Source organism: Ptychodera flava, chromosome 1 (assembly GCF_041260155.1).
Source record: "Ptychodera flava strain L36383 chromosome 1, AS_Pfla_20210202, whole genome shotgun sequence".
In the NCBI taxonomy this organism is placed as follows: domain Eukaryota; kingdom Metazoa; phylum Hemichordata; class Enteropneusta; family Ptychoderidae; genus Ptychodera; species Ptychodera flava.
Window position 1 is genome coordinate 60748487 of NC_091928.1, and position 11437 is coordinate 60759923.

At 37.3% G+C, this 11437-nt stretch overlaps 2 long non-coding RNA genes across 2 annotated transcripts; one reads left to right on the forward strand and one right to left on the reverse strand.

Annotated features, from left to right (window-relative positions):
- The first annotated feature begins 2539 nt into the window (after positions 1-2539).
- LOC139142244 (uncharacterized) lies at positions 2540-4982 on the forward strand. The gene is made up of 3 exons (XR_011554332.1): positions 2540-2733; positions 3894-3970; positions 4371-4982. It is a non-coding gene; the product is annotated as an uncharacterized lncRNA (long non-coding RNA).
- A 527-nt stretch (positions 4983-5509) lies between these two features.
- Positions 5510-10266, reverse strand: LOC139142239 (uncharacterized). The gene is made up of 4 exons (XR_011554329.1): positions 10015-10266; positions 8891-9138; positions 8250-8381; positions 5510-7873 (listed from the first exon to the last, which is right to left on the reverse strand). It is a non-coding gene; the product is annotated as an uncharacterized lncRNA (long non-coding RNA).
- Positions 10267-11437: the final 1171 nt, after the last annotated feature.

The window sequence follows — 11437 nt, forward strand, 5'->3', positions numbered from 1 at the left end:
AATAACATGCTTGAATTACATCTTGAACTTCGAGTTTATTCATTTGAATTTCACGAGAAAAAACGGAAAATTTATTTTCTGTGGCATGATGCTGACAGGTTATAGTTGTGCGTTTAAAAGAAGGACGGTAAAATTTGGTAAATGCAGACGGTATTTCTGAAACGGTGACAAAATGTTCATTAGGGTTGTTCAGAGTGCACATAATTTAATTTTCCAAGTGAAAGTGAACATTTGAGAAACTGAGGTCAGTATGGAAGGTATACAATTTTCATTCGACAATTAATCAAGATAATTCCTATTTTCATTTTTATCCAAAGCTCACGTCTTTGTGCGCACGTCGGCGTCTATCACCTCCATTGTATGCCTGGGTAACTTTCCGAGTTAGGTACATCTCGGAGATAGCCGTTGGTCCATAGCTTTGGTGTTTTCAGACAGGATTTCTGCCTTTTACGGGCTGATTTTGCGATAGAAGCAAAGGACCCACATCTACATCTTGAGAGTGCGAACAGAGCATGCTACAGCTCGCTCTCTGAGACAGTCCTTCCACTGTGATTGCAGGGAAACGCCCCGTAGCTGGGGAGTTAAAGATAGTAAATTTTCAAGTTTGTTTTGATTGTGATGTACTGATAATAAAAAGATGATTAAATTAGCATAGAAATCAATCGTGCAACTTTTCTTCCGTATTTCTTGTTGACCGACAGCTTGCAGATATTCCGTTGCCCTAATATTTCTTTAGTTCGAACAGGTTTTTTTTCCAAATTTTAAAGTTGTCCAATAAAGATTTTTTTCTCATTGGTATTGTGGCAGAAACAGCGACAATGGCTTTCACGTATCAATTCACGTATTCCTACTATGAAGAGAGCGAAATGTGACGGTACATTTGTACCGAGGAGCGTCTGGGCTTTGGTGTATAGCGCCCTCAATGTTAAATTTCTGAAATGCTTTCGTTCACACATAAACTTTACATAAACTTGAGAGCTTGAGTTTGTGATTCAGTTTAAAGCCATGACACCAAGAACGAAGACATATTTTTTTGGCATAAACGAAAAATGAAGTGGTACAGAATATGAAAACATAAATAGGAAATTATAATAATGATTTAACAACGCTATCATCCAGAACTTTGTAATTAATTATCAATATGCTTTGAAAATTGTAACCATCAACATTCTTTTTATCCTCTTTCTACCAGGCTCCATAGATAAACCATAGCAATAAATACAATTTGGGAGAAAGAGGATTAAGTGTCCCCATTTTCTCATTCAGGCAGAGATTGATTGAACACTCATAATCTGGCAAAGAACTGTATCAGCTTTTATGGAGTGTAAAAGTTGTTATGTTTGGTAACTTTTATCCTTTATGTCCAGTGTTACATTCCGATGAATACTTCAGTAAGCTTACATGTAAGTGGATATATATATATCATCAGGGTTGTACACAGAAATAGAAAAACATCCTCTTTGACCAGAATTGATGGTGATTCATGTAATATATTTATTTATTTTCCAATAAAGTGGTGAATTTGGCAAATTGTCATGTCTTGGTTTGTTATGATTGAAGATGGGCCAGTGGAGAGTATGTAAATGTCATTCATATTGATGTTACACTAAGACAATGTCAGAGACAACTTAGAAAAGCAAGGATATATTCAGGCTGTTTTTTTTCAAACACGTCTGGATGAGACCTGAATCAAGCAATATAAAATGTTCCAATTGTCAACTATTGATGAAAGAAACCCTACCCTGAAACAATGTCAAGAAATGAACTGTTAACAGCCATAGTGTTTTGCTCTGTTGACTTTTCACAAAAGTGTCAAAAACATTTTTAGTGACTGCTTTGCAACTTTGCCAAACAAGAATCTACCAGAGCAGTACACATATAATATGGAGAATACAGACCGTGATTGTTACACTAATGAACTATGCACTAGAGATTGTAGAATCAAGAATGGTGGGGGCCCTGACAAATTATATACTCTGTGGCCTGATATTTATTTTGTACAAAATCAGATAAAACAAAATCCCAAATAAACATGCAAAAGACTGACAAGACTCAAGTATTTTCTCTGGAACAGGAGCCTTTAAAGGTCCATTATCTGTAATTGTAATTTTTTCCCCAGTATTTTTGTCATGTCTGTAAAGCAGAGTTTTTTGTTCTACTCCAAAAATCATATCAAAATGCCCAGTATTCAATGCCCGATATCAGTGAGGGTAACTGAATTTTATTCCAGACTGGAATTCATTTGTCAACAATAACATTGTATACAATACAGAGTTTGTAGGACTTATATATTGTTATTCCAACTTACTTTTTGGAGAAGTATTTTTTCATAAAGTGAATTGTACATTTTCATATCAAAATTACCATGTATTTCTTTTAACAAAGTACAAAAATATTTGTTACTTTTAATGTTGCTTTTTGATACGAAGGTTGACCCTTTTTCAGAAATTAATGCTTTATTTATAATCTTAATTAGAGGAAAGAGAAACCAAACCGACAAATAATACAAGTGCTTTTGTACATCCTGGTAAGGCCATAGTCTCGGTTACCCAGACTCCTCTGCGCTACCGGCGAGAAGAGAGTCTGGGGAAATGCTATGGCACGGTTTGTAACACAAAATGGCCGCTGACAGAATTACGGACAGACGCTGATTGGCTTATCCGTCAGTATGACCCTGGGTCACTGCAACTCGACTGAAAACATGGAGACGACGTAGCGGAGACGACACATGCTGTAAGTGACTCTCGGCAATGTCTGTGTGTGTGATTTGTTGTCTTTTCATAAGAGACCGTAGCTGCAGTACAGTAGCTCGAGGTTTTGCCCGGGTATTTGGGTCGGGCGGCAAAACCAGATGGTTTTGCAGTCCGACCCAAATACCCAGGCAAAACCTCGAGTCGAGCTACTGTACTGCAGCTAGGAGAGTTTGTGCAATTGTGGAAAAGATCGCAAAAAATTGAGAGATTGGCGACTAGAAAAAAAGAATGTTTCCATGTACACCAAATGCGGTATGTATGCAATATACGGTGGTTTCAACTGGGTTCGAACTCACAACGTACGGTACCCAGTCTCCTATATAGCGGAGATATATCTTTAATAGCTATCGATACTAATCACTACCGACCACATACATGTCATCTGTCTTTCCTTCTACCTCCATGATCTGTCTAATGAGTGTTGCCATAAACAGTGAACCACAGTCCCTCTATGGGACTGTGAGCGAACCCATACTTTTGCAAGTTAATAGACATGTTCCGAACCGCGCGAGACATTCCGAGATATCGCGAGAATATGTGGTTCGCAGTGGACGCGTTCTCGCAACACAGGACAAACTGCGTAAAACAGGACAAGTCTCTAATTACGTTAAACACTGCATAAAATATATGAAGTTGCAACCTTTGCTCAGTTCTGCACTTTTCCTAGTTCCATACAAAGTTTGACTTGTATTACTGAGGTGGAAACCTGTTTCTACGGGCATGTATTAAAGTCTCGCGAGATCTCGCAATCAGCGGAAAATCGTCTATTACGTTGCCTACACACTTCTGAACTTGACCGGAAAAAACTTCCAAACACCTCGCGCAGGAAAATATCACCACAAAGATATTTTTCAAACTTCCCAAAGTCTTACATACGAGAGGTTGATAGTGCTACTAAGCATGTTTTTTTCAAACACTGTCATGATTGTTCGCCCTATTCTGTGCATCTATATCACAAGACTCAGAAACTACCATGTGGCCCTCAACTGTCTAAGTGCTGGCAGTGTGACCAAATGTTAAATGATATTCTACAGAGGAAACAAGATGAGGGAAAATCAAGCCAATTCACGTATCCAATTTTCATCAGAGTATGTGTTTCATTTAGAGATAACTTGCCATATGTTTATGGATCCATTGCAGATCTCTCAAGTAACCACTTCCTGTATCACCCCAAGACAAGATATGAAGTGAACAAAACAGACACTACAACACAAAAGGTATGTATATTTTCTGTTAAGTTTGATTTTCAAGGCTATTATACCTGCGGTATTGAAGACCATACAATTTTGTACATTTTATTTCTGCTATATCATATACACTTGTGATTCTGATGTGTCTGTACTCTAACCACTCAATTTTCAAAAAAAAAAAAAGAATCGCCAAATGTAACACCACTCAAATTCTACATCTGATGTTATTTGGACACTGTCTTACTACTTGCACTTTTAAGGTTCAGCTTGTGAATTTTAACCAAAATTGTTAAAACTGTGATCATAACAATTTTATTCTTATTAACTTTTAATGTGATAGAATCTTATAGAATACTATTTGTGCTTTTAATTACATTGTATATATTCAATAGATAGAAACCAATGTCTGTTTTTTAATTTGATACAGGTAATAACAACTCCGACCCATATTCCCAAGCTGATATATCCTATGGTATGGAGAGAGATGCTTGAGGCATTGGAGATATGCTATGCTTGTCTATTATTCTAGTCACAAGATCAAGTATAGACTTGAGCTTTTCTTCTCCAAGCAAGTACCGAAGCACTGTTGTCACCATGGCTCAGTCATCAAATAACCTGGAATAGGTTCATTAACTTATCGAGAGGAGAAGGAAATAATTTTGACGGTTACTATGTCATGGAACTCCCAAATAGACTTGCTGAGAAAAGAATGAAATCATTGGGACTAAATCACACCAGTGCTGCTGTTGCCAGGATTGGAAAGACTGTGTTGTACTGTGATGACATTGAGAACTTCAGAGAAGCATTAGCTTCAAGAACTCGATGTTGCATTTCAGTCAGGAACACATACAAAAGCTAGTGTTGATAGTGAACAATATGAGGAGTTGAAACATAAGTCAGGGAGGGCACATGATCATTTCCCAAACTTTATGCTGACATTTTCTGTAATATTGATCCCAAAGAATAACACAGGTGGATAAATGGAAAGAAAAAAGAATACTCAACTAGTAAATGGGCATTCTGAAAAAGTGCACTCACAGGCTGTTGTAATTGTGTGCATTTGTGAGATTTGAATTTTTTTTGCTATCACAGAACATCTGTTTGAACATCGCATTGCAAATTACCACCAATTTCATTCCGCTCTAGAGATTTCATTGCTGAACATGGATTTTTTGTGTGCTATCTTGACTGATTACTCTGATTACTTTTATTGGCATCTTGCAGACACCAACAAGGAACACAAGTGAGGAAACAAGATCCTTTCATTTTGATTCATGTGTTCCATTGTTAAACCCTGCTAAAGTACAATGTAGGTCTGTGATGTAAACATACAGACATCAAGACAGGAACATTACAAGTCTTGACTTGTAATTAGGGAGTGTTAATTTTTACATCTGGGGGGGGGGGGATTTTGATTTTTCCAGGATTATTTTTGGGTGACCCACCCTTCAAATTCTTGAGGAAAATACATGCGCCCCACCCCTGTCAATATGTATGTCATATTTATTGACATGGGTTAGTCAAAAGTAAATAAAGATTTCAAATATTCTCAATACATCTTCTGAGTTTTGTGTAAATCAATAACTTTTATTACAATATTGGAGGCCACCAGCCCAAAAGTGTACATGTCACATAATGAAGTTCAGGTATGGAGGGAGCAAAATCATCAATCACAAAATGAATAAATAAATAATACTGCCTATAACAAAACACCGAGTAGTTCTCATGATACTCATTCAAATGCAGAGTTTGACCTTTCGAAAGCATGACACATAGACTTGGCTTAATTTTGAATGACTGTCTCATTCTGGTCTAGTAACAGTAAAGAAAACTTTGCACTGTAGGCAGTGTGTAATAGTATTTGGATAAATATTGGACTCTGAGATCACTATACAGTGGGGAGATCACAATACACTGGGAAGACCAAGCAAAATTGAAATTTGTTTTGAATATAACTACACAGTAAGGCCAGGGAAAAAAAATTGTTCATCCAAATCGCCACTTCTACTTTTGCAGATTTGGAATTTTATGTTTTTGAAATTTTGAAAATTTGTTTACTAGGTGGGCTTTTGAAGCTTGCCCCCTAGTGGATCTGCACAACTATTGCTTGTATCCACCATTTGTGTTTAATACATGTTTATTCTAGATCTGCTGCACTCCTGCACGCAATTCACTCTGTTATTGAAGAGTGTTGCAAAATCTTGACCAGGTTATCATTACCGGTGAAATTACTGGTAGATTTTGCTGGTTTGGAAAAAAAAATTGCTAGCCGCTTCTGAAGCTTGGCGCAAAAAATCTGATGAACAAGAATTTTTTTTCCCCCTGGCCTAAAGATAGCTGCAGTCATAGCTCTCGTGGGTTGTACCGGAAAAAACAAGCGCTACAGATCCTACCTATGCGAAAGTACATATTCTAAGCGAACGGAATTCCGTTTGCGCCTCTGCATGCTTTTCTCCCGCTCTGGTCTTATTTTCTTGGCTTTTTCACATTCAGACCAATTTAGTACCTACCCTGACAAAACAGTCTTGCTGTTAGTACATCCAACTGGAGCACTGCAAAGTAAATCAAAGTTCTGTTGCTGTCTGTCGATGTCCATTAATCATCACAGGGCAAGCCAAGATGGCAATGTGTGAATGGATTAATGGACATCAACCAGTAAATTTTTGATTTACTCTTCTCTGCGCCTGTTGGATCTACTTACAGTAAAGACACTTTTTAGGGTAGGTACTAAATATGGTCCGAACAGTAAGTAAGCCAAGAAAATGAGAGCATAGCTGGAGAAAAACATGCAGAGGCACAAATGGAATTCTGTTTGCTTAGAGTAGGTACTTACACATGGGACATGGGTAGGATCTGTGACTCTCATTTTCTCATGCAGCTAGCCTAACACCAATCCTTTTGCTCTACAGCCCTCTAAGTCCAGCATTCCTGATCTTGTTCAGCCTAGACATATGAAAACCATGACACTTTTCTGAATGCAAGTATGTTAAGTTGTATGTAAATCCTAATAGTTTCACTCTAATTTTTCACTAATGATTTTCCACACCACTGAGGCAATATGTGAATCAAACACAAACTCTGTGAGTGTATCGTCCTTACAATGAATGTAGGGAATATTGTCTACAATATCAGAAATGACAGCATCAGTCAACCCAGTCATTACTATTGATGAAATCAAAGCCTAAGACATTTAATCTCTATATGTGGTCAATTCTTGTTTGATGATCCGTTGTTGTTCGTCAGTAATACTACTAATCAGGTGCTCATGTTATCTGGCATCCTTAGCAGCTGCACAAAGTTCCTCATTGTTAAGTCTCTCTGCGATCAACCAGAACGTATAGGGCATTCCCTACAGTCACATTGCCCATAGCAAATGTCTGATTCCTGTACAAGCCTTCAAAGGATCTAGAAGCTCCCCAATGAATGGACATGTAGACATCAGGGGCATCCACTCCCATACTGAATGCAACAGTAGCTATGATTACTCTCAACTTAGATTCAGTCTTGCTGAATGATTTTCAACCAATCATGTTTCACTGGTGTGGAGTGGTGGTACATGGTAAACAGTGCATTCTGAAATGTTGGTGACCCAATCCATGATTCATCATTTAATTCAATGATAAAATACTTGTAAAAATAAGCACAAGAATTGATATTTCTGCAGTAAATTATGTGTTTCTTAGTTAGCGTCTTCATGCATCTCAGAGATTCAAAAAGCCAAGAGAATGTGTCAGCAATTGATGTTGGAGCCTGTATTGTTTGGTAGAATATATTGTGGCGGTCAAGATCACACATCTCACCAGCTCACATTTTTCCATGCATAACATTTTCTTTATTTCAGATCTGGAGTTGCTGTTACAGTGAGTGCTACCATGTTAGCTCTTGGAAGAAGACTCTGTAGTTCGCCAATGTGAGCATAGTATTTTACCCCTGTACAAGTAAAAATAAAAATAGACATGTCAACATTTTTAAGAGTGGGAGATCATAAAGCTGTGTGTGGTCATCTCTATCTCAGCAGGATTAGTAATATTTCATATCAATTTTCAAATTGAAGTGTTTTCTGTTTTCATTGTGCTGAATATGATGATTATCATTGCCACTTCACTCAATTCTCATGCAAAATTGGTGATTTTACCATTATACAATATTTCTTAAAATACTAAAAAAATCTGATGGCAGCTACATTCCTCACTCAGACATTCAATGTGATAAAAGTTTTGAAATATAACTGAATAATTTATACTGTATACACACACAAACGTAGACATATATTTTTATATACACGTTATTAATTATTGACACATACCACTGAACAACACAGTATGCTTCATCGACAACTATGGAAAGGTGTCTCTGTACTTTGATTGGCATAGATGATTTCTTCAATTACCACTAAATAGCATTTCTGGACTGAGTAGCATGATGGCACTATCTCTGTCTGTGAATGAAAATATGTAATACTGTATTTATGAAGACTGCAGTTGAATATGTCATATTGGGAAAATACACATGTTATTTATAGAATGAAATGACAAATCGTATGTAGTTTTGCATTTTGTATTTTGTCCTTCAATAGTTGATACTGCCATTGATAATAACTGTTTTGCACACCCTTACATGTAACACCACACCATCGCAGTGCTTGACAATATAACTGTACATGTCTGAGAAAGTTTCGAGTCATATTATTATATGCCAGCTTACACCCATATGGGATGCATAAAACACTTATTGAGAGATAATATTTCATAAAAGTAATGCAGTTCAGTTTCTATTAAATACATCAAGGTAGTAGGTTTTAAATAACATATGGTCCCACAAGTCTTGATAATAGATTAGTGGATAGATAGTTGCAGCATTCTCAAAATTAGGTGATATGATTTATTTGACATTACCATACATTTTACAAATAAAAAAATGGAATTACACATGAGCATATAAACAAACCTGTAATAGAGCCTTGTTCTTGATCACTCAGCTGTACTGTACGTTGAGACGCTGCACCTGGTCAGCCATAAGGGACACCAGTGTTGAGATCTAAAACAACCTTGTGGTTCATCCGAGGATTGTTGTGATATTCATTTAGTATGTTCAGTAACAAAGCATAGATGATAGTTTTTTCAATAGCCGGTCAGCAATACTGTCATGACTTCACTGCCATTCACTAGATGCTTTAAGTACTCCACTTGTTTATCCTGATGGAAATGTATTTATAAAAAAATACCAACAAGGTTTTAATAGGCTCTATGTTTAGTTATGAAAGCACAAGATTGATAAAAAAGTCATCAATGTAGACAGGATTCTTGAGGCTTCAAGTATTGTCACTTCGTTTTTTTGGCTCTCTTACTTACACCATAGACCCTTTACCCTTTGCTCCAGTGTATATGCTTACACACACACACACACACACACACACACACAAAAAAACAACAACAACAACAACAACAACAACAACAACAATATAGCAGAAATAATTGAAGTATTTTTTTTGGTACATGGGGTTGTGCACATATCTACTTATGAAAAATGATCGTACAATTTTTGCAGCTAAAGCTTTATTTTTAAAATAACTGTGAACAGTCAGTGTCAAAAACAATGTGATTGGCACTGTTTAAATATTCTCCGCTCGATAATATGTATGGGTATGGGTGGTTTCAATGATCGTAGCGGAGGTTGCTCGTCTGGATTGACTTTGTACGCGACCTGGTAGCTGCAATGATTGTAGGGGGCGGGGTTGTTCGTCTGGATTGACCTTGGGGCCGGTCGCGTACAAAGTCCAGACGAGCGACTCCTGCAATCATTGCAGCTACAGTACAGGTAATCGAGATATGGTAATCTAAGCAACTGATTCAGTTACTGAATTCCAATGCCTGTCTGAGTCTGTACAAGGATGTAAAAAATAGACCTTACACCCATGGTCTGTACACCAGAGACCCTCGAGAAAAACTGGTACAACTATTCATTTGTGTGGCAACGAGAGGATGAAGTGTGGCATTGGCAAACGAGCTAGCATTTTGAGAAATTAAACTATGTGGTGATTAACTAGACCAAATAGAACGAGAAATTCCCACCTTTAACGTGTATGATATATCGTACAAGGTCAAAGACGCTTCAATTACAGCGTTCAATCGGTCTCCATCGATGGATCTCCATGTTTTCAGTCGAGTTGCAGTGACCCAGGGTCATACTGACGGATAAGCCAATCAGCGTCTGTCCGTAATTCTGTCAGCGGCCATTTTGTGTTACAAACCGTGCCATAGCATTTCCCCAGACTCTCTTCTCGCCGGTAGCGCAGAGGAGTCTGGGTAACCGAGACTAGGTAAGGCCATAGACTTGGTTAAAGTCGATGAATTTCTAAAAATAAAATCATTTGCAATAGTTTCTCGTGTGTCTCTCCTTTTTCATACAACCTATTTGAAATTCGGCAGCCCAGGCCAGGTTTTCCAGCGATTGAACGCATTACCTTTGAGTCTGCGCAGTCATGAGTTAGTTTCCACCTTGTGATTCCGGGAGAAACTCCCCTGTATAGCGTTCACCCCACTCACACGTTTCACATTAAAACAGAACACAAAGCATCGCGTTTACCCCACTCAAACATTCACAAATCACAGACATGAACCAAGTCTAGTAAGGCCAGAGAAAATCATTGTTCCTCTGGATTTGTTTTTGCAAAGCTGAAGAGACTGGGAGCAAAATTTTTTATTTATTTCCTTTTGACTAGTGACATTGTAACTCATGACTTGGATTCTAGATTTTACAAACTGTTCATAGAGGCATTACATATACAGGCAGTGTTGACATAATAAATTCTGAACATTTCCACAGGCTCCAACGCAGAAACAAAAACACTGTAAAATATGCATGACAACACTCCCTATAAGTTGCAATACAGAAGTACTTTTTTGCTCCATTGAAAATATATTTCCAAATTGGCTAAAGTTGAAACAGCGATTCATTCTAATGAAATCACATACAGTCCAACCTGTGTATAGTGGTCACTCAAGGGACAAAGAAAAAGTGACCACTATGTGGAGATGGCTTTCTGTAGAGGGTGGGTGTGGCATTTGTTTGGCATTTTAGCAACTTACAAAAGAATGTATTAAAACTATTTGTCTGCACAGACGATGCAATGACAACAAACACAACTAATGATTGTTGTTGGCATTTACACACCTATCTTGTGACTGATGGCTGTCTGTTTATTTTCATCCAATATGGTACACATTATTGTGTACACTGAGTTATAACCTTAAAATAAAAAACACAGTCATTTGATAAAATGATTTCTTTGATGTTTTGATGGCATCATGGTTACAGAGGAGAAAACGTTGTGATGCAGTAATAATGTGATATCTGCTCTTTCATATACCTGGTATTTTCCAGTGGTTTCAAAATTGCCTACTTAATTATTCTGTTTTCAATGTTTAACCTAAATCAATTTCAAAATACATTTCCTTTACAAAGCACACAAAGATGGTACAACATAAATGGACT